Source organism: Eleutherodactylus coqui, chromosome 1, assembly GCF_035609145.1.
Source record: "Eleutherodactylus coqui strain aEleCoq1 chromosome 1, aEleCoq1.hap1, whole genome shotgun sequence".
NCBI classification, from domain to species: Eukaryota; Metazoa; Chordata; class Amphibia; order Anura; family Eleutherodactylidae; genus Eleutherodactylus; species Eleutherodactylus coqui.
This window is the reverse complement of record NC_089837.1, coordinates 58,964,423-58,983,655: the sequence shown is the minus strand read 5'-3', so window position 1 is coordinate 58,983,655 and position 19,233 is coordinate 58,964,423. Positions and strand designations below refer to the sequence as shown.

At 48.5% G+C, this 19,233-nt stretch overlaps 36 non-coding genes across 36 annotated transcripts; 13 read left to right on the top strand and 23 right to left on the bottom strand.

The window, feature by feature from the left end:
- Positions 1 to 746: 746 nt before the first annotated feature.
- Positions 747 to 830, bottom strand: TRNAR-UCU (transfer RNA arginine (anticodon UCU)). The gene is given in 2 exon segments: positions 747 to 782; positions 794 to 830. It is a non-coding gene; the product is annotated as a tRNA-Arg (tRNA).
- A 170-nt stretch (positions 831 to 1,000) lies between these two features.
- Positions 1,001 to 1,073, top strand: TRNAA-CGC (transfer RNA alanine (anticodon CGC)). Its single transcript has one exon. It is a non-coding gene; the product is annotated as a tRNA-Ala (tRNA).
- A 258-nt stretch (positions 1,074 to 1,331) lies between these two features.
- TRNAN-GUU (transfer RNA asparagine (anticodon GUU)) lies at positions 1,332 to 1,405 on the bottom strand. Its single transcript has one exon. It is a non-coding gene; the product is annotated as a tRNA-Asn (tRNA).
- Positions 1,406 to 2,203: 798 nt separating this feature from the next.
- TRNAR-UCU (transfer RNA arginine (anticodon UCU)) lies at positions 2,204 to 2,287 on the bottom strand. The gene is given in 2 exon segments: positions 2,204 to 2,239; positions 2,251 to 2,287. It is a non-coding gene; the product is annotated as a tRNA-Arg (tRNA).
- A 170-nt stretch (positions 2,288 to 2,457) lies between these two features.
- TRNAA-CGC (transfer RNA alanine (anticodon CGC)) lies at positions 2,458 to 2,530 on the top strand. The gene has a single exon. It is a non-coding gene; the product is annotated as a tRNA-Ala (tRNA).
- A 258-nt stretch (positions 2,531 to 2,788) lies between these two features.
- TRNAN-GUU (transfer RNA asparagine (anticodon GUU)) lies at positions 2,789 to 2,862 on the bottom strand. The gene has a single exon. It is a non-coding gene; the product is annotated as a tRNA-Asn (tRNA).
- Positions 2,863 to 3,660: 798 nt separating this feature from the next.
- On the bottom strand, positions 3,661 to 3,744 carry TRNAR-UCU (transfer RNA arginine (anticodon UCU)). The gene is given in 2 exon segments: positions 3,661 to 3,696; positions 3,708 to 3,744. It is a non-coding gene; the product is annotated as a tRNA-Arg (tRNA).
- Positions 3,745 to 3,914: 170 nt separating this feature from the next.
- TRNAA-CGC (transfer RNA alanine (anticodon CGC)) lies at positions 3,915 to 3,987 on the top strand. Its single transcript has one exon. It is a non-coding gene; the product is annotated as a tRNA-Ala (tRNA).
- A 258-nt stretch (positions 3,988 to 4,245) lies between these two features.
- On the bottom strand, positions 4,246 to 4,319 carry TRNAN-GUU (transfer RNA asparagine (anticodon GUU)). The gene has a single exon. It is a non-coding gene; the product is annotated as a tRNA-Asn (tRNA).
- A 798-nt stretch (positions 4,320 to 5,117) lies between these two features.
- Positions 5,118 to 5,201, bottom strand: TRNAR-UCU (transfer RNA arginine (anticodon UCU)). The gene is given in 2 exon segments: positions 5,118 to 5,153; positions 5,165 to 5,201. It is a non-coding gene; the product is annotated as a tRNA-Arg (tRNA).
- A 170-nt stretch (positions 5,202 to 5,371) lies between these two features.
- Positions 5,372 to 5,444, top strand: TRNAA-CGC (transfer RNA alanine (anticodon CGC)). The gene has a single exon. It is a non-coding gene; the product is annotated as a tRNA-Ala (tRNA).
- Positions 5,445 to 5,702: 258 nt separating this feature from the next.
- On the bottom strand, positions 5,703 to 5,776 carry TRNAN-GUU (transfer RNA asparagine (anticodon GUU)). Its single transcript has one exon. It is a non-coding gene; the product is annotated as a tRNA-Asn (tRNA).
- A 1,052-nt stretch (positions 5,777 to 6,828) lies between these two features.
- TRNAA-CGC (transfer RNA alanine (anticodon CGC)) lies at positions 6,829 to 6,901 on the top strand. The gene has a single exon. It is a non-coding gene; the product is annotated as a tRNA-Ala (tRNA).
- A 258-nt stretch (positions 6,902 to 7,159) lies between these two features.
- On the bottom strand, positions 7,160 to 7,233 carry TRNAN-GUU (transfer RNA asparagine (anticodon GUU)). The gene has a single exon. It is a non-coding gene; the product is annotated as a tRNA-Asn (tRNA).
- Positions 7,234 to 8,285: 1,052 nt separating this feature from the next.
- TRNAA-CGC (transfer RNA alanine (anticodon CGC)) lies at positions 8,286 to 8,358 on the top strand. The gene has a single exon. It is a non-coding gene; the product is annotated as a tRNA-Ala (tRNA).
- A 258-nt stretch (positions 8,359 to 8,616) lies between these two features.
- On the bottom strand, positions 8,617 to 8,690 carry TRNAN-GUU (transfer RNA asparagine (anticodon GUU)). The gene has a single exon. It is a non-coding gene; the product is annotated as a tRNA-Asn (tRNA).
- Positions 8,691 to 9,488: 798 nt separating this feature from the next.
- Positions 9,489 to 9,572, bottom strand: TRNAR-UCU (transfer RNA arginine (anticodon UCU)). Its single transcript is given in 2 exon segments — positions 9,489 to 9,524; positions 9,536 to 9,572. It is a non-coding gene; the product is annotated as a tRNA-Arg (tRNA).
- Positions 9,573 to 9,742: 170 nt separating this feature from the next.
- TRNAA-CGC (transfer RNA alanine (anticodon CGC)) lies at positions 9,743 to 9,815 on the top strand. The gene has a single exon. It is a non-coding gene; the product is annotated as a tRNA-Ala (tRNA).
- A 258-nt stretch (positions 9,816 to 10,073) lies between these two features.
- On the bottom strand, positions 10,074 to 10,147 carry TRNAN-GUU (transfer RNA asparagine (anticodon GUU)). The gene has a single exon. It is a non-coding gene; the product is annotated as a tRNA-Asn (tRNA).
- Positions 10,148 to 10,945: 798 nt separating this feature from the next.
- TRNAR-UCU (transfer RNA arginine (anticodon UCU)) lies at positions 10,946 to 11,029 on the bottom strand. The gene is given in 2 exon segments: positions 10,946 to 10,981; positions 10,993 to 11,029. It is a non-coding gene; the product is annotated as a tRNA-Arg (tRNA).
- A 170-nt stretch (positions 11,030 to 11,199) lies between these two features.
- On the top strand, positions 11,200 to 11,272 carry TRNAA-CGC (transfer RNA alanine (anticodon CGC)). Its single transcript has one exon. It is a non-coding gene; the product is annotated as a tRNA-Ala (tRNA).
- A 258-nt stretch (positions 11,273 to 11,530) lies between these two features.
- Positions 11,531 to 11,604, bottom strand: TRNAN-GUU (transfer RNA asparagine (anticodon GUU)). The gene has a single exon. It is a non-coding gene; the product is annotated as a tRNA-Asn (tRNA).
- Positions 11,605 to 12,656: 1,052 nt separating this feature from the next.
- On the top strand, positions 12,657 to 12,729 carry TRNAA-CGC (transfer RNA alanine (anticodon CGC)). The gene has a single exon. It is a non-coding gene; the product is annotated as a tRNA-Ala (tRNA).
- A 258-nt stretch (positions 12,730 to 12,987) lies between these two features.
- On the bottom strand, positions 12,988 to 13,061 carry TRNAN-GUU (transfer RNA asparagine (anticodon GUU)). The gene has a single exon. It is a non-coding gene; the product is annotated as a tRNA-Asn (tRNA).
- Positions 13,062 to 13,859: 798 nt separating this feature from the next.
- Positions 13,860 to 13,943, bottom strand: TRNAR-UCU (transfer RNA arginine (anticodon UCU)). The gene is given in 2 exon segments: positions 13,860 to 13,895; positions 13,907 to 13,943. It is a non-coding gene; the product is annotated as a tRNA-Arg (tRNA).
- A 170-nt stretch (positions 13,944 to 14,113) lies between these two features.
- Positions 14,114 to 14,186, top strand: TRNAA-CGC (transfer RNA alanine (anticodon CGC)). The gene has a single exon. It is a non-coding gene; the product is annotated as a tRNA-Ala (tRNA).
- Positions 14,187 to 14,444: 258 nt separating this feature from the next.
- On the bottom strand, positions 14,445 to 14,518 carry TRNAN-GUU (transfer RNA asparagine (anticodon GUU)). The gene has a single exon. It is a non-coding gene; the product is annotated as a tRNA-Asn (tRNA).
- A 798-nt stretch (positions 14,519 to 15,316) lies between these two features.
- TRNAR-UCU (transfer RNA arginine (anticodon UCU)) lies at positions 15,317 to 15,400 on the bottom strand. Its single transcript is given in 2 exon segments — positions 15,317 to 15,352; positions 15,364 to 15,400. It is a non-coding gene; the product is annotated as a tRNA-Arg (tRNA).
- Positions 15,401 to 15,570: 170 nt separating this feature from the next.
- Positions 15,571 to 15,643, top strand: TRNAA-CGC (transfer RNA alanine (anticodon CGC)). Its single transcript has one exon. It is a non-coding gene; the product is annotated as a tRNA-Ala (tRNA).
- A 260-nt stretch (positions 15,644 to 15,903) lies between these two features.
- Positions 15,904 to 15,977, bottom strand: TRNAN-GUU (transfer RNA asparagine (anticodon GUU)). The gene has a single exon. It is a non-coding gene; the product is annotated as a tRNA-Asn (tRNA).
- Positions 15,978 to 16,775: 798 nt separating this feature from the next.
- TRNAR-UCU (transfer RNA arginine (anticodon UCU)) lies at positions 16,776 to 16,859 on the bottom strand. The gene is given in 2 exon segments: positions 16,776 to 16,811; positions 16,823 to 16,859. It is a non-coding gene; the product is annotated as a tRNA-Arg (tRNA).
- Positions 16,860 to 17,029: 170 nt separating this feature from the next.
- Positions 17,030 to 17,102, top strand: TRNAA-CGC (transfer RNA alanine (anticodon CGC)). The gene has a single exon. It is a non-coding gene; the product is annotated as a tRNA-Ala (tRNA).
- A 258-nt stretch (positions 17,103 to 17,360) lies between these two features.
- TRNAN-GUU (transfer RNA asparagine (anticodon GUU)) lies at positions 17,361 to 17,434 on the bottom strand. Its single transcript has one exon. It is a non-coding gene; the product is annotated as a tRNA-Asn (tRNA).
- Positions 17,435 to 18,232: 798 nt separating this feature from the next.
- TRNAR-UCU (transfer RNA arginine (anticodon UCU)) lies at positions 18,233 to 18,316 on the bottom strand. The gene is given in 2 exon segments: positions 18,233 to 18,268; positions 18,280 to 18,316. It is a non-coding gene; the product is annotated as a tRNA-Arg (tRNA).
- Positions 18,317 to 18,486: 170 nt separating this feature from the next.
- Positions 18,487 to 18,559, top strand: TRNAA-CGC (transfer RNA alanine (anticodon CGC)). The gene has a single exon. It is a non-coding gene; the product is annotated as a tRNA-Ala (tRNA).
- A 258-nt stretch (positions 18,560 to 18,817) lies between these two features.
- On the bottom strand, positions 18,818 to 18,891 carry TRNAN-GUU (transfer RNA asparagine (anticodon GUU)). The gene has a single exon. It is a non-coding gene; the product is annotated as a tRNA-Asn (tRNA).
- Positions 18,892 to 19,233: the final 342 nt, after the last annotated feature.

The window sequence follows — 19,233 nt, the reverse complement described above, 5'->3', positions numbered from 1 at the left end:
TCAGGTGACTACCTAAACAATAATATCAAAAAAAGGAAAAGAAGAGATAAACTAGAAGACAACAGCGTGACTCCAAAGAGTACCCAACTGCCCACGGAGAGTGGCTCCCTGTTAGCGGCTTAGCAACAGTCAAAGGCTTCCTCAGCTTGGCCTCACCAGCGCCTTGTAAGCTATCCCAATGCAGCAGAGTGGCGCAGCGGAAGCGTGCTGGGCCCATAACCCAGAGGTCGATGGATCGAAACCATCCTCTGCTAGGAAGCTCAGTTTTTTGCAGTTCCTACCACATCCACATCTTCCTGGACAGCATAGTTTGAGAAATCGCTTTGTTTCTTTAGAAATGTCCTCTTCTCTGTCAATGCAGACATACATGCCTAAATACAGAAGATCATAGAATGGTAGAGCTTCCAACTCCAGGGTCATGGGGTCCAAGCCCCTGCTCAGTGCAGGATTACCTAAATCATTCCAGACAGACAGTTGTCCAGCCTTTGTTTGAACACTTCCATGGAAGGAGAACTCATCACCACCCGTGGTAACCTGTACCACTCAGTGATCACTCTCACTATCAGAAAGTTTTTTCTAATATGCCATTTAGAAAAGGCCTCTTCCCTTAGCACTGCAGATCAAAACTGAATGCTAAATCAGTCGCCTTAAAAAGCTGCAAGGCAGGGCTACGACAACAAATGAAGTCCTAGGCAGGTTTCTTGCCTAAGAGCACACTACAAGCTACCACAGTGCGCTAGAACATACGACTCTGGTGGGACTCGAACCCACAACCTTTGAATCACTTTCACTCTAGAAGTCCAATGCGCTATCCATTGCGCCACAGAGCCACTCCTAAGCCTTGCGCGTAGTCATTTTGTGGCTGGGAAAAGGCCAGTGCATCTCACTTTCGTGACATCTATACTTAAAGAAAAAAAGGCCTCAACTTTGGAAACTCTTGAATGCTGGGAATGTGCTAAAATTGCCGATCAGAGTAGACAGGTGTGTAAACAGCCGTCACGGGGGATTAGCTCACATGGTAGAGCGCTCGCTTCGCATGCGAGAGGTAGCGGGATCGATGCCCGCATCCTCCAAGATCTTTACTTGCCAGCGCTTTGAAACTCTAGCATGATGGCCTTTTTATCTTTGGTGCTCAAAGAACTGGCCTTCGATAGCTCAGCTGGTAGAGCGGAGGACTGTAGAAGCAAATTAGCAATCCTTAGGTCGCTGGTTCAATTCCGGCTCGAAGGACCTTTTTGGCTAGCATTACCATTTTGAAGCTTTCAAACGGCTCAGACGCACTGACAGCCACGGCTTTACGTGTAACATACGGCGCAAACAAAAGGCAAGCCCGTCCCTGGGTGGGCTTGAACCACCAACCTTTCGGTTAACAGCCGAACGCGCTAACCGATTGCGCCACAGAGACAACCACACGTTGTGCCGCAGGCCAAATCCTCAGTCAGGTCAACTATATTCTCTCAGGTGACTACCTAAACAATAATATCAAAAAAAGGAAAAGAAGAGATAAACTAGAAGACAACAGCGTGACTCCAAAGAGTACCCAACTGCCCACGGAGAGTGGCTCCCTGTTAGCGGCTTAGCAACAGTCAAAGGCTTCCTCAGCTTGGCCTCACCAGCGCCTTGTAAGCTATCCCAATGCAGCAGAGTGGCGCAGCGGAAGCGTGCTGGGCCCATAACCCAGAGGTCGATGGATCGAAACCATCCTCTGCTAGGAAGCTCAGTTTTTTGCAGTTCCTACCACATCCACATCTTCCTGGACAGCATAGTTTGAGAAATCGCTTTGTTTCTTTAGAAATGTCCTCTTCTCTGTCAATGCAGACATACATGCCTAAATACAGAAGATCATAGAATGGTAGAGCTTCCAACTCCAGGGTCATGGGGTCCAAGCCCCTGCTCAGTGCAGGATTACCTAAATCATTCCAGACAGACAGTTGTCCAGCCTTTGTTTGAACACTTCCATGGAAGGAGAACTCATCACCACCCGTGGTAACCTGTACCACTCAGTGATCACTCTCACTATCAGAAAGTTTTTTCTAATATGCCATTTAGAAAAGGGCTCTTTCCTTTGCACTGCAGATCAAAACTGAATGCTAAATCAGTCGCCTTAAAAAGCTGCAAGGCAGGGCTACGACAACAAATGAAGTCCTAGGCAGGTTTCTTGCCTAAGAGCACACTACAAGCTACCACAGTGCGCTAGAACATACGACTCTGGTGGGACTCGAACCCACAACCTTTGAATCACTTTCACTCTAGAAGTCCAATGCGCTATCCATTGCGCCACAGAGCCACTCCTAAGCCTTGCGCGTAGTCATTTTGTGGCTGGGAAAAGGCCAGTGCATCTCACTTTCGTGACATCTATACTTAAAGAAAAAAAGGCCTCAACTTTGGAAACTCTTGAATGCTGGGAATGTGCTAAAATTGCCGATCAGAGTAGACAGGTGTGTAAACAGCCGTCACGGGGGATTAGCTCACATGGTAGAGCGCTCGCTTCGCATGCGAGAGGTAGCGGGATCGATGCCCGCATCCTCCAAGATCTTTACTTGCCAGCGCTTTGAAACTCTAGCATGATGGCCTTTTTATCTTTGGCGCTCAAAGAACTGGCCTTCGATAGCTCAGCTGGTAGAGCAGAGGACTGTAGAAGCAAATTAGCAATCCTTAGGTCGCTGGTTCAATTCCGGCTCGAAGGACCTTTTTGGCTAGCATTACCATTTTGAAGCTTTCAAACGGCTCAGACGCACTGACAGCCACGGCTTTACGTGTAACATACGGCGCAAACAAAAGGCAAGCCCGTCCCTGGGTGGGCTTGAACCACCAACCTTTCGGTTAACAGCCGAACGCGCTAACCGATTGCGCCACAGAGACAACCACACGTTGTGCCGCAGGCCAAATCCTCAGTCAGGTCAACTATATTCTCTCAGGTGACTACCTAAACAATAATATCAAAAAAAGGAAAAGAAGAGATAAACTAGAAGACAACAGCGTGACTCCAAAGAGTACCCAACTGCCCACGGAGAGTGGCTCCCTGTTAGCGGCTTAGCAACAGTCAAAGGCTTCCTCAGCTTGGCCTCACCAGCGCCTTGTAAGCTATCCCAATGCAGCAGAGTGGCGCAGCGGAAGCGTGCTGGGCCCATAACCCAGAGGTCGATGGATCGAAACCATCCTCTGCTAGGAAGCTCAGTTTTTTGCAGTTCCTACCACATCCACATCTTCCTGGACAGCATAGTTTGAGAAATCGCTTTGTTTCTTTAGAAATGTCCTCTTCTCTGTCAATGCAGACATACATGCCTAAATACAGAAGATCATAGAATGGTAGAGCTTCCAACTCCAGGGTCATGGGGTCCAAGCCCCTGCTCAGTGCAGGATTACCTAAATCATTCCAGACAGACAGTTGTCCAGCCTTTGTTTGAACACTTCCATGGAAGGAGAACTCATCACCACCCGTGGTAACCTGTACCACTCAGTGATCACTCTCACTATCAGAAAGTTTTTTCTAATATGCCATTTAGAAAAGGGCTCTTTCCTTTGCACTGCAGATCAAAACTGAATGCTAAATCAGTCGCCTTAAAAAGCTGCAAGGCAGGGCTACGACAACAAATGAAGTCCTAGGCAGGTTTCTTGCCTAAGAGCACACTACAAGCTACCACAGTGCGCTAGAACATACGACTCTGGTGGGACTCGAACCCACAACCTTTGAATCACTTTCACTCTAGAAGTCCAATGCGCTATCCATTGCGCCACAGAGCCACTCCTAAGCCTTGCGCGTAGTCATTTTGTGGCTGGGAAAAGGCCAGTGCATCTCACTTTCGTGACATCTATACTTAAAGAAAAAAAGGCCTCAACTTTGGAAACTCTTGAATGCTGGGAATGTGCTAAAATTGCCGATCAGAGTAGACAGGTGTGTAAACAGCCGTCACGGGGGATTAGCTCACATGGTAGAGCGCTCGCTTCGCATGCGAGAGGTAGCGGGATCGATGCCCGCATCCTCCAAGATCTTTACTTGCCAGCGCTTTGAAACTCTAGCATGATGGCCTTTTTATCTTTGGCGCTCAAAGAACTGGCCTTCGATAGCTCAGCTGGTAGAGCGGAGGACTGTAGAAGCAAATTAGCAATCCTTAGGTCGCTGGTTCAATTCCGGCTCGAAGGACCTTTTTGGCTAGCATTACCATTTTGAAGCTTTCAAACGGCTCAGACGCACTGACAGCCACGGCTTTACGTGTAACATACGGCGCAAACAAAAGGCAAGCCCGTCCCTGGGTGGGCTTGAACCACCAACCTTTCGGTTAACAGCCGAACGCGCTAACCGATTGCGCCACAGAGACAACCACACGTTGTGCCGCAGGCCAAATCCTCAGTCAGGTCAACTATATTCTCTCAGGTGACTACCTAAACAATAATATCAAAAAAAGGAAAAGAAGAGATAAACTAGAAGACAACAGCGTGACTCCAAAGAGTACCCAACTGCCCACGGAGAGTGGCTCCCTGTTAGCGGCTTAGCAACAGTCAAAGGCTTCCTCAGCTTGGCCTCACCAGCGCCTTGTAAGCTATCCCAATGCAGCAGAGTGGCGCAGCGGAAGCGTGCTGGGCCCATAACCCAGAGGTCGATGGATCGAAACCATCCTCTGCTAGGAAGCTCAGTTTTTTGCAGTTCCTACCACATCCACATCTTCCTGGACAGCATAGTTTGAGAAATCGCTTTGTTTCTTTAGAAATGTCCTCTTCTCTGTCAATGCAGACATACATGCCTAAATACAGAAGATCATAGAATGGTAGAGCTTCCAACTCCAGGGTCATGGGGTCCAAGCCCCTGCTCAGTGCAGGATTACCTAAATCATTCCAGACAGACAGTTGTCCAGCCTTTGTTTGAACACTTCCATGGAAGGAGAACTCATCACCACCCGTGGTAACCTGTACCACTCAGTGATCACTCTCACTATCAGAAAGTTTTTTCTAATATGCCATTTAGAAAAGGGCTCTTTCCTTTGCACTGCAGATCAAAACTGAATGCTAAATCAGTCGCCTTAAAAAGCTGCAAGGCAGGGCTACGACAACAAATGAAGTCCTAGGCAGGTTTCTTGCCTAAGAGCACACTACAAGCTACCACAGTGCGCTAGAACATACGACTCTGGTGGGACTCGAACCCACAACCTTTGAATCACTTTCAATCTAGAAGTCCAATGCGCTATCCATTGCGCCACAGAGCCACTCCTAAGCCTTGCGCGTAGTCATTTTGTGGCTGGGAAAAGGCCAGTGCATCTCACTTTCGTGACATCTATACTTAAAGAAAAAAAGGCCTCAACTTTGGAAACTCTTGAATGCTGGGAATGTGCTAAAATTGCCGATCAGAGTAGACAGGTGTGTAAACAGCCGTCACGGGGGATTAGCTCACATGGTAGAGCGCTCGCTTCGCATGCGAGAGGTAGCGGGATCGATGCCCGCATCCTCCAAGATCTTTACTTGCCAGCGCTTTGAAACTCTAGCATGATGGCCTTTTTATCTTTGGCGCTCAAAGAACTGGCCTTCGATAGCTCAGCTGGTAGAGCGGAGGACTGTAGAAGCAAATTAGCAATCCTTAGGTCGCTGGTTCAATTCCGGCTCGAAGGACCTTTTTGGCTAGCATTACCATTTTGAAGCTTTCAAACGGCTCAGACGCACTGACAGCCACGGCTTTACGTGTAACATACGGCGCAAACAAAAGGCAAGCCCGTCCCTGGGTGGGCTTGAACCACCAACCTTTCGGTTAACAGCCGAACGCGCTAACCGATTGCGCCACAGAGACAACCACACGTTGTGCCGCAGGCCAAATCCTCAGTCAGGTCAACTATATTCTCTCAGGTGACTACCTAAACAATAATATCAAAAAAAGGAAAAGAAGAGATAAACTAGAAGACAACAGCGTGACTCCAAAGAGTACCCAACTGCCCACGGAGAGTGGCTCCCTGTTAGCGGCTTAGCAACAGTCAAAGGCTTCCTCAGCTTGGCCTCACCAGCGCCTTGTAAGCTATCCCAATGCAGCAGAGTGGCGCAGCGGAAGCGTGCTGGGCCCATAACCCAGAGGTCGATGGATCGAAACCATCCTCTGCTAGGAAGCTCAGTTTTTTGCAGTTCCTACCACATCCACATCTTCCTGGACAGCATAGTTTGAGAAATCGCTTTGTTTCTTTAGAAATGTCCTCTTCTCTGTCAATGCAGACATACATGCCTAAATACAGAAGATCATAGAATGGTAGAGCTTCCAACTCCAGGGTCATGGGGTCCAAGCCCCTGCTCAGTGCAGGATTACCTAAATCATTCCAGACAGACAGTTGTCCAGCCTTTGTTTGAACACTTCCATGGAAGGAGAACTCATCACCACCCGTGGTAACCTGTACCACTCAGTGATCACTCTCACTATCAGAAAGTTTTTTCTAATATGCCATTTAGAAAAGGGCTCTTTCCTTTGCACTGCAGATCAAAACTGAATGCTAAATCAGTCGCCTTAAAAAGCTGCAAGGCAGGGCTACGACAACAAATGAAGTCCTAGGCAGGTTTCTTGCCTAAGAGCACACTACAAGCTACCACAGTGCGCTAGAACATACGACTCTGGTGGGACTCGATCCCACAACCTTTGAATCACTTTCACTCTAGAAGTCCAATGCGCTATCCATTGCGCCACAGAGCCACTCCTAAGCCTTGCGCGTAGTCATTTTGTGGCTGGGAAAAGGCCAGTGCATCTCACTTTCGTGACATCTATACTTAAAGAAAAAAAGGCCTCAACTTTGGAAACTCTTGAAGGCTGGGAATGTGCTAAAATTGCCGATCAGAGTAGACAGGTGTGTAAACAGCCGTCACGGGGGATTAGCTCACATGGTAGAGCGCTCGCTTCGCATGCGAGAGGTAGCGGGATCGATGCCCGCATCCTCCAAGATCTTTACTTGCCAGCGCTTTGAAACTCTAGCATGATGGCCTTTTTATCTTTGGCGCTCAAAGAACTGGCCTTTGATAGCTCAGCTGGTAGAGCGGAGGACTGTAGAAGCAAATTAGCAATCCTTAGGTCGCTGGTTCAATTCCGGCTCGAAGGACCTTTTTGGCTAGCATTACCATTTTGAAGCTTTCAAACGGCTCAGACGCACTGACAGCCACGGCTTTACGTGTAACATACGGCGCAAACAAAAGGCAAGCCCGTCCCTGGGTGGGCTTGAACCACCAACCTTTCGGTTAACAGCCGAACGCGCTAACCGATTGCGCCACAGAGACAACCACACGTTGTGCCGCAGGCCAAATCCTCAGTCAGGTCAACTATATTCTCTCAGGTGACTACCTAAACAATAATATCAAAAAAAGGAAAAGAAGAGATAAACTAGAAGACAACAGCGTGACTCCAAAGAGTACCCAACTGCCCACGGAGAGTGGCTCCCTGTTAGCGGCTTAGCAACAGTCAAAGGCTTCCTCAGCTTGGCCTCACCAGCGCCTTGTAAGCTATCCCAATGCAGCAGAGTGGCGCAGCGGAAGCGTGCTGGGCCCATAACCCAGAGGTCGATGGATCGAAACCATCCTCTGCTAGGAAGCTCAGTTTTTTGCAGTTCCTACCACATCCACATCTTCCTGGACAGCATAGTTTGAGAAATCGCTTTGTTTCTTTAGAAATGTCCTCTTCTCTGTCAATGCAGACATACATGCCTAAATACAGAAGATCATAGAATGGTAGAGCTTCCAACTCCAGGGTCATGGGGTCCAAGCCCCTGCTCAGTGCAGGATTACCTAAATCATTCCAGACAGACAGTTGTCCAGCCTTTGTTTGAACACTTCCATGGAAGGAGAACTCATCACCACCCGTGGTAACCTGTACCACTCAGTGATCACTCTCACTATCAGAAAGTTTTTTCTAATATGCCATTTAGAAAAGGGCTCTTTCCTTTGCACTGCAGATCAAAACTGAATGCTAAATCAGTCGCCTTAAAAAGCTGCAAGGCAGGGCTACGACAACAAATGAAGTCCTAGGCAGGTTTCTTGCCTAAGAGCACACTACAAGCTACCACAGTGCGCTAGAACATACGACTCTGGTGGGACTCGATCCCACAACCTTTGAATCACTTTCACTCTAGAAGTCCAATGCGCTATCCATTGCGCCACAGAGCCACTCCTAAGCCTTGCGCGTAGTCATTTTGTGGCTGGGAAAAGGCCAGTGCATCTCACTTTCGTGACATCTATACTTAAAGAAAAAAAGGCCTCAACTTTGGAAACTCTTGAAGGCTGGGAATGTGCTAAAATTGCCGATCAGAGTAGACAGGTGTGTAAACAGCCGTCACGGGGGATTAGCTCACATGGTAGAGCGCTCGCTTCGCATGCGAGAGGTAGCGGGATCGATGCCCGCATCCTCCAAGATCTTTACTTGCCAGCGCTTTGAAACTCTAGCATGATGGCCTTTTTATCTTTGGCGCTCAAAGAACTGGCCTTTGATAGCTCAGCTGGTAGAGCGGAGGACTGTAGAAGCAAATTAGCAATCCTTAGGTCGCTGGTTCAATTCCGGCTCGAAGGACCTTTTTGGCTAGCATTACCATTTTGAAGCTTTCAAACGGCTCAGACGCACTGACAGCCACGGCTTTACGTGTAACATACGGCGCAAACAAAAGGCAAGCCCGTCCCTGGGTGGGCTTGAACCACCAACCTTTCGGTTAACAGCCGAACGCGCTAACCGATTGCGCCACAGAGACAACCACACGTTGTGCCGCAGGCCAAATCCTCAGTCAGGTCAACTATATTCTCTCAGGTGACTACCTAAACAATAATATCAAAAAAAGGAAAAGAAGAGATAAACTAGAAGACAACAGCGTGACTCCAAAGAGTACCCAACTGCCCACGGAGAGTGGCTCCCTGTTAGCGGCTTAGCAACAGTCAAAGGCTTCCTCAGCTTGGCCTCACCAGCGCCTTGTAAGCTATCCCAATGCAGCAGAGTGGCGCAGCGGAAGCGTGCTGGGCCCATAACCCAGAGGTCGATGGATCGAAACCATCCTCTGCTAGGAAGCTCAGTTTTTTGCAGTTCCTACCACATCCACATCTTCCTGGACAGCATAGTTTGAGAAATCGCTTTGTTTCTTTAGAAATGTCCTCTTCTCTGTCAATGCAGACATACATGCCTAAATACAGAAGATCATAGAATGGTAGAGCTTCCAACTCCAGGGTCATGGGGTCCAAGCCCCTGCTCAGTGCAGGATTACCTAAATCATTCCAGACAGACAGTTGTCCAGCCTTTGTTTGAACACTTCCATGGAAGGAGAACTCATCACCACCCGTGGTAACCTGTACCACTCAGTGATCACTCTCACTATCAGAAAGTTTTTTCTAATATGCCATTTAGAAAAGGGCTCTTTCCTTTGCACTGCAGATCAAAACTGAATGCTAAATCAGTCGCCTTAAAAAGCTGCAAGGCAGGGCTACGACAACAAATGAAGTCCTAGGCAGGTTTCTTGCCTAAGAGCACACTACAAGCTACCACAGTGCGCTAGAACATACGACTCTGGTGGGACTCGAACCCACAACCTTTGAATCACTTTCACTCTAGAAGTCCAATGCGCTATCCATTGCGCCACAGAGCCACTCCTAAGCCTTGCGCGTAGTCATTTTGTGGCTGGGAAAAGGCCAGTGCATCTCACTTTCGTGACATCTATACTTAAAGAAAAAAAGGCCTCAACTTTGGAAACTCTTGAATGCTGGGAATGTGCTAAAATTGCCGATCAGAGTAGACAGGTGTGTAAACAGCCGTCACGGGGGATTAGCTCACATGGTAGAGCGCTCGCTTCGCATGCGAGAGGTAGCGGGATCGATGCCCGCATCCTCCAAGATCTTTACTTGCCAGCGCTTTGAAACTCTAGCATGATGGCCTTTTTATCTTTGGCGCTCAAAGAACTGGCCTTCGATAGCTCAGCTGGTAGAGCGGAGGACTGTAGAAGCAAATTAGCAATCCTTAGGTCGCTGGTTCAATTCCGGCTCGAAGGACCTTTTTGGCTAGCATTACCATTTTGAAGCTTTCAAACGGCTCAGACGCACTGACAGCCACGGCTTTACGTGTAACATACGGCGCAAACAAAAGGCAAGCCCGTCCCTGGGTGGGCTTGAACCACCAACCTTTCGGTTAACAGCCGAACGCGCTAACCGATTGCGCCACAGAGACAACCACACGTTGTGCCGCAGGCCAAATCCTCAGTCAGGTCAACTATATTCTCTCAGGTGACTACCTAAACAATAATATCAAAAAAAGGAAAAGAAGAGATAAACTAGAAGACAACAGCGTGACTCCAAAGAGTACCCAACTGCCCACGGAGAGTGGCTCCCTGTTAGCGGCTTAGCAACAGTCAAAGGCTTCCTCAGCTTGGCCTCACCAGCGCCTTGTAAGCTATCCCAATGCAGCAGAGTGGCGCAGCGGAAGCGTGCTGGGCCCATAACCCAGAGGTCGATGGATCGAAACCATCCTCTGCTAGGAAGCTCAGTTTTTTGCAGTTCCTACCACATCCACATCTTCCTGGACAGCATAGTTTGAGAAATCGCTTTGTTTCTTTAGAAATGTCCTCTTCTCTGTCAATGCAGACATACATGCCTAAATACAGAAGATCATAGAATGGTAGAGCTTCCAACTCCAGGGTCATGGGGTCCAAGCCCCTGCTCAGTGCAGGATTACCTAAATCATTCCAGACAGACAGTTGTCCAGCCTTTGTTTGAACACTTCCATGGAAGGAGAACTCATCACCACCCGTGGTAACCTGTACCACTCAGTGATCACTCTCACTATCAGAAAGTTTTTTCTAATATGCCATTTAGAAAAGGGCTCTTTCCTTTGCACTGCAGATCAAAACTGAATGCTAAATCAGTCGCCTTAAAAAGCTGCAAGGCAGGGCTACGACAACAAATGAAGTCCTAGGCAGGTTTCTTGCCTAAGAGCACACTACAAGCTACCACAGTGCGCTAGAACATACGACTCTGGTGGGACTCGAACCCACAACCTTTGAATCACTTTCACTCTAGAAGTCCAATGCGCTATCCATTGCGCCACAGAGCCACTCCTAAGCCTTGCGCGTAGTCATTTTGTGGCTGGGAAAAGGCCAGTGCATCTCACTTTCGTGACATCTATACTTAAAGAAAAAAAGGCCTCAACTTTGGAAACTCTTGAATGCTGGGAATGTGCTAAAATTGCCGATCAGAGTAGACAGGTGTGTAAACAGCCGTCACGGGGGATTAGCTCACATGGTAGAGCGCTCGCTTCGCATGCGAGAGGTAGCGGGATCGATGCCCGCATCCTCCAAGATCTTTACTTGCCAGCGCTTTGAAACTCTAGCATGATGGCCTTTTTATCTTTGGCGCTCAAAGAACTGGCCTTCGATAGCTCAGCTGGTAGAGCGGAGGACTGTAGAAGCAAATTAGCAATCCTTAGGTCGCTGGTTCAATTCCGGCTCGAAGGACCTTTTTGGCTAGCATTACCATTTTGAAGCTTTCAAACGGCTCAGACGCACTGACAGCCACGGCTTTACGTGTAACATACGGCGCAAACAAAAGGCAAGCCCGTCCCTGGGTGGGCTTGAACCACCAACCTTTCGGTTAACAGCCGAACGCGCTAACCGATTGCGCCACAGAGACAACCACACGTTGTGCCGCAGGCCAAATCCTCAGTCAGGTCAACTATATTCTCTCAGGTGACTACCTAAACAATAATATCAAAAAAAGGAAAAGAAGAGATAAACTAGAAGACAACAGCGTGACTCCAAAGAGTACCCAACTGCCCACGGAGAGTGGCTCCCTGTTAGCGGCTTAGCAACAGTCAAAGGCTTCCTCAGCTTGGCCTCACCAGCGCCTTGTAAGCTATCCCAATGCAGCAGAGTGGCGCAGCGGAAGCGTGCTGGGCCCATAACCCAGAGGTCGATGGATCGAAACCATCCTCTGCTAGGAAGCTCAGTTTTTTGCAGTTCCTACCACATCCACATCTTCCTGGACAGCATAGTTTGAGAAATCGCTTTGTTTCTTTAGAAATGTCCTCTTCTCTGTCAATGCAGACATACATGCCTAAATACAGAAGATCATAGAATGGTAGAGCTTCCAACTCCAGGGTCATGGGGTCCAAGCCCCTGCTCAGTGCAGGATTACCTAAATCATTCCAGACAGACAGTTGTCCAGCCTTTGTTTGAACACTTCCATGGAAGGAGAACTCATCACCACCCGTGGTAACCTGTACCACTCAGTGATCACTCTCACTATCAGAAAGTTTTTTCTAATATGCCATTTAGAAAAGGGCTCTTTCCTTTGCACTGCAGATCAAAACTGAATGCTAAATCAGTCGCCTTAAAAAGCTGCAAGGCAGGGCTACGACAACAAATGAAGTCCTAGGCAGGTTTCTTGCCTAAGAGCACACTACAAGCTACCACAGTGCGCTAGAACATACGACTCTGGTGGGACTCGATCCCACAACCTTTGAATCACTTTCACTCTAGAAGTCCAATGCGCTATCCATTGCGCCACAGAGCCACTCCTAAGCCTTGCGCGTAGTCATTTTGTGGCTGGGAAAAGGCCAGTGCATCTCACTTTCGTGACATCTATACTTAAAGAAAAAAAGGCCTCAACTTTGGAAACTCTTGAAGGCTGGGAATGTGCTAAAATTGCCGATCAGAGTAGACAGGTGTGTAAACAGCCGTCACGGGGGATTAGCTCACATGGTAGAGCGCTCGCTTCGCATGCGAGAGGTAGCGGGATCGATGCCCGCATCCTCCAAGATCTTTACTTGCCAGCGCTTTGAAACTCTAGCATGATGGCCTTTTTATCTTTGGCGCTCAAAGAACTGGCCTTTGATAGCTCAGCTGGTAGAGCGGAGGACTGTAGAAGCAAATTAGCAATCCTTAGGTCGCTGGTTCAATTCCGGCTCGAAGGACCTTTTTGGCTAGCATTACCATTTTGAAGCTTTCAAACGGCTCAGACGCACTGACAGCCACGGCTTTACGTGTAACATACGGCGCAAACAAAAGGCAAGCCCGTCCCTGGGTGGGCTTGAACCACCAACCTTTCGGTTAACAGCCGAACGCGCTAACCGATTGCGCCACAGAGACAACCACACGTTGTGCCGCAGGCCAAATCCTCAGTCAGGTCAACTATATTCTCTCAGGTGACTACCTAAACAATAATATCAAAAAAAGGAAAAGAAGAGATAAACTAGAAGACAACAGCGTGACTCCAAAGAGTACCCAACTGCCCACGGAGAGTGGCTCCCTGTTAGCGGCTTAGCAACAGTCAAAGGCTTCCTCAGCTTGGCCTCACCAGCGCCTTGTAAGCTATCCCAATGCAGCAGAGTGGCGCAGCGGAAGCGTGCTGGGCCCATAACCCAGAGGTCGATGGATCGAAACCATCCTCTGCTAGGAAGCTCAGTTTTTTGCAGTTCCTACCACATCCACATCTTCCTGGACAGCATAGTTTGAGAAATCGCTTTGTTTCTTTAGAAATGTCCTCTTCTCTGTCAATGCAGACATACATGCCTAAATACAGAAGATCATAGAATGGTAGAGCTTCCAACTCCAGGGTCATGGGGTCCAAGCCCCTGCTCAGTGCAGGATTACCTAAATCATTCCAGACAGACAGTTGTCCAGCCTTTGTTTGAACACTTCCATGGAAGGAGAACTCATCACCACCCGTGGTAACCTGTACCACTCAGTGATCACTCTCACTATCAGAAAGTTTTTTCTAATATGCCATTTAGAAAAGGGCTCTTTCCTTTGCACTGCAGATCAAAACTGAATGCTAAATCAGTCGCCTTAAAAAGCTGCAAGGCAGGGCTACGACAACAAATGAAGTCCTAGGCAGGTTTCTTGCCTAAGAGCACACTACAAGCTACCACAGTGCGCTAGAACATACGACTCTGGTGGGACTCGAACCCACAACCTTTGAATCACTTTCACTCTAGAAGTCCAATGCGCTATCCATTGCGCCACAGAGCCACTCCTAAGCCTTGCGCGTAGTCATTTTGTGGCTGGGAAAAGGCCAGTGCATCTCACTTTCGTGACATCTATACTTAAAGAAAAAAAGGCCTCAACTTTGGAAACTCTTGAATGCTGGGAATGTGCTAAAATTGCCGATCAGAGTAGACAGGTGTGTAAACAGCCGTCACGGGGGATTAGCTCACATGGTAGAGCGCTCGCTTCGCATGCGAGAGGTAGCGGGATCGATGCCCGCATCCTCCAAGATCTTTACTTGCCAGCGCTTTGAAACTCTAGCATGATGGCCTTTTTATCTTTGGCGCTCAAAGAACTGGCCTTCGATAGCTCAGCTGGTAGAGCGGAGGACTGTAGAAGCAAATTAGCAATCCTTAGGTCGCTGGTTCAATTCCGGCTCGAAGGACCTTTTTGGCTAGCATTACCATTTTGAAGCTTTCAAACGGCTCAGACGCACTGACAGCCACGGCTTTACGTGTAACATACGGCGCAAACAAAAGGCAAGCCCGTCCCTGGGTGGGCTTGAACCACCAACCTTTCGGTTAACAGCCGAACGCGCTAACCGATTGCGCCACAGAGACAACCACACGTTGTGCCGCAGGCCAAATCCTCAGTCAGGTCAACTATATTCTCTCAGGTGACTACCTAAACAATAATATCAAAAAAAGGAAAAGAAGAGATAAACTAGAAGACAACAGCGTGACTCCAAAGAGTACCCAACTGCCCACGGAGAGTGGCTCCCTGTTAGCGGCTTAGCAACAGTCAAAGGCTTCCTCAGCTTGGCCTCACCAGCGCCTTGTAAGCTATCCCAATGCAGCAGAGTGGCGCAGCGGAAGCGTGCTGGGCCCATAACCCAGAGGTCGATGGATCGAAACCATCCTCTGCTAGGAAGCTCAGTTTTTTGCAGTTCCTACCACATCCACATCTTCCTGGACAGCATAGTTTGAGAAATCGCTTTGTTTCTTTAGAAATGTCCTCTTCTCTGTCAATGCAGACATACATGCCTAAATACAGAAGATCATAGAATGGTAGAGCTTCCAACTCCAGGGTCATGGGGTCCAAGCCCCTGCTCAGTGCAGGATTACCTAAATCATTCCAGACAGACAGTTGTCCAGCCTTTGTTTGAACACTTCCATGGAAGGAGAACTCATCACCACCCGTGGTAACCTGTACCACTCAGTGATCACTCTCACTATCAGAAAGTTTTTTCTAATATGCCATTTAGAAAAGGGCTCTTTCCTTTGCACTGCAGATCAAAACTGAATGCTAAATCAGTCGCCTTAAAAAGCTGCAAGGCAGGGCTACGACAACAAATGAAGTCCTAGGCAGGTTTCTTGCCTAAGAGCACACTACAAGCTACCACAGTGCGCTAGAACATACGACTCTGGTGGGACTCGAACCCACAACCTTTGAATCACTTTCACTCTAGAAGTCCAATGCGCTATCCATTGCGCCACAGAGCCACTCCTAAGCCTTGCGCGTAGTCATTTTGTGGCTGGGAAAAGGCCAGTGCATCTCACTTTCGTGACATCTATACTTAAAGAAAAAAAGGCCTCAACTTTGGAAACTCTTGAATGCTGGGAATGTGCTAAAATTGCCGATCAGAGTAGACAGGTGTGTAAACAGCCGTCACGGGGGATTAGCTCACATGGTAGAGCGCTCGCTTCGCATGCGAGAGGTAGCGGGATCGATGCCCGCATCCTCCAAGATCTTTACTTGCCAGCGCTTTGAAACTCTAGCATGATGGCCTTTTTATCTTTGGCGCTCAAAGAACTGGCCTTCGATAGCTCAGCTGGTAGAGCGGAGGACTGTAGAAGCAAATTAGCTAATCCTTAGGTCGCTGGTTCAATTCCGGCTCGAAGGACCTTTTTTGGCTAGCATTACCATTTTGAAGCTTTCAAACGGCTCAGACGCACTGACAGCCACGGCTTTACGTGTAACATACGGCGCAAACAAAAGGCAAGCCCGTCCCTGGGTGGGCTTGAACCACCAACCTTTCGGTTAACAGCCGAACGCGCTAACCGATTGCGCCACAGAGACAACCACACGTTGTGCCGCAGGCCAAATCCTCAGTCAGGTCAACTATATTCTCTCAGGTGACTACCTAAACAATAATATCAAAAAAAGGAAAAGAAGAGATAAACTAGAAGACAACAGCGTGACTCCAAAGAGTACCCAACTGCCCACGGAGAGTGGCTCCCTGTTAGCGGCTTAGCAACAGTCAAAGGCTTCCTCAGCTTGGCCTCACCAGCGCCTTGTAAGCTATCCCAATGCAGCAGAGTGGCGCAGCGGAAGCGTGCTGGGCCCATAACCCAGAGGTCGATGGATCGAAACCATCCTCTGCTAGGAAGCTCAGTTTTTTGCAGTTCCTACCACATCCACATCTTCCTGGACAGCATAGTTTGAGAAATCGCTTTGTTTCTTTAGAAATGTCCTCTTCTCTGTCAATGCAGACATACATGCCTAAATACAGAAGATCATAGAATGGTAGAGCTTCCAACTCCAGGGTCATGGGGTCCAAGCCCCTGCTCAGTGCAGGATTACCTAAATCATTCCAGACAGACAGTTGTCCAGCCTTTGTTTGAACACTTCCATGGAAGGAGAACTCATCACCACCCGTGGTAACCTGTACCACTCAGTGATCACTCTCACTATCAGAAAGTTTTTTCTAATATGCCATTTAGAAAAGGGCTCTTTCCTTTGCACTGCAGATCAAAACTGAATGCTAAATCAGTCGCCTTAAAAAGCTGCAAGGCAGGGCTACGACAACAAATGAAGTCCTAGGCAGGTTTCTTGCCTAAGAGCACACTACAAGCTACCACAGTGCGCTAGAACATACGACTCTGGTGGGACTCGAACCCACAACCTTTGAATCACTTTCACTCTAGAAGTCCAATGCGCTATCCATTGCGCCACAGAGCCACTCCTAAGCCTTGCGTGTAGTCATTTTGTGGCTGGGAAAAGGCCAGTGCATCTCACTTTCGTGACATCTATACTTAAAGAAAAAAAGGCCTCAACTTTGGAAACTCTTGAATGCTGGGAATGTGCTAAAATTGCCGATCAGAGTAGACAGGTGTGTAAACAGCCGTCACGGGGGATTAGCTCACATGGTAGAGCGCTCGCTTCGCATGCGAGAGGTAGCGGGATCGATGCCCGCATCCTCCAAGATCTTTACTTGCCAGCGCTTTGAAACTCTAGCATGATGGCCTTTTTATCTTTGGCGCTCAAAGAACTGGCCTTCGATAGCTCAGCTGGTAGAGCGGAGGACTGTAGAAGCAAATTAGCAATCCTTAGGTCGCTGGTTCAATTCCGGCTCGAAGGACCTTTTTGGCTAGCATTACCATTTTGAAGCTTTCAAACGGCTCAGACGCACTGACAGCCACGGCTTTACGTGTAACATACGGCGCAAACAAAAGGCAAGCCCGTCCCTGGGTGGGCTTGAACCACCAACCTTTCGGTTAACAGCCGAACGCGCTAACCGATTGCGCCACAGAGACAACCACACGTTGTGCCGCAGGCCAAATCCTCAGTCAGGTCAACTATATTCTCTCAGGTGACTACCTAAACAATAATATCAAAAAAAGGAAAAGAAGAGATAAACTAGAAGACAACAGCGTGACTCCAAAGAGTACCCAACTGCCCACGGAGAGTGGCTCCCTGTTAGCGGCTTAGCAACAGTCAAAGGCTTCCTCAGCTTGGCCTCACCAGCGCCTTGTAAGCTATCCCAATGCAGCAGAGTGGCGCAGCGGAAGCGTGCTGGGCCCATAACCCAGAGGTCGATGGATCGAAACCATCCTCTGCTAGGAAGCTCAGTTTTTTGCAGTTCCTACCACATCCACATCTTCCTGGACAGCATAGTTTGAGAAATCGCTTTGTTTCTTTAGAAATGTCCTCTTCTCTGTCAATGCAGACATACATGCCTAAATACAGAAGATCATAGAATGGTAGAGCTTCCAACTCCAGGGTCATGGGGTCCAAGCCCCTGCTCAGTGCAGGATTACCTAAATCATTCCAGACAGACAGTTGTCCAGCCTTTGTTTGAACACTTCCATGGAAGGAGAACTCATCACCACCCGTGGTAACCTGTACCACTCAGTGATCACTCTCACTATCAGAAAGTTTTTTCTAATATGCCATTTAGAAAAGGGCTCTTTCCTTTGCACTGCAGATCAAAACTGAATGCTAAATCAGTCGCCTTAAAAAGCTGCAAGGCAGGGCTACGACAACAAATGAAGTCCTAGGCAGGTTTCTTGCCTAAGAGCACACTACAAGCTACCACAGTGCGCTAGAACATACGACTCTGGTGGGACTCGAACCCACAACCTTTGAATCACTTTCACTCTAGAAGTCCAATGCGCTATCCATTGCGCCACAGAGCCACTCCTAAGCCTTGCGCGTAGTCATTTTGTGGCTGGGAAAAGGCCAGTGCATCTCACTTTCGTGACATCTATACTTAAAGAAAAAAAGGCCTCAACTTTGGAAACTCTTGAATGCTGGGAATGTGCTAAAATTGCCGATCAGAGTAGACAGGTGTGTAAACAGCCGTCACGGGGGATTAGCTCACATGGTAGAGCGCTCGCTTCGCATGCGAGAGGTAGCGGGATCGATGCCCGCATCCTCCAAGATCTTTACTTGCCAGCGCTTTGAAACTCTAGCATGATGGCCTTTTTATCTTTGGCGCTCAAAGAACTGGCCTTCGATAGCTCAGCTGGTAGAGCGGAGGACTGTAGAAGCAAATTAGCAATCCTTAGGTCGCTGGTTCAATTCCGGCTCGAAGGACCTTTTTGGCTAGCATTACCATTTTGAAGCTTTCAAACGGCTCAGACGCACTGACAGCCACGGCTTTACGTGTAACATACGGCGCAAACAAAAGGCAAGCCCGTCCCTGGGTGGGCTTGAACCACCAACCTTTCGGTTAACAGCCGAACGCGCTAACCGATTGCGCCACAGAGACAACCACACGTTGTGCCGCAGGCCAAATCCTCAGTCAGGTCAACTATATTCTCTCAGGTGACTACCTAAACAATAATATCAAAAAAAGGAAAAGAAGAGATAAACTAGAAGACAACAGCGTGACTCCAAAGAGTACCCAACTGCCCACGGAGAGTGGCTCCCTGTTAGCGGCTTAGCAACAGTCAAAGGCTTCCTCAGCTTGGCCTCACCAGCGCCTTGTAAGCTATCCCAATGCAGCAGAGTGGCGCAGCGGAAGCGTGCTGGGCCCATAACCCAGAGGTCGATGGATCGAAACCATCCTCTGCTAGGAAGCTCAGTTTTTTGCAGTTCCTACCACATCCAC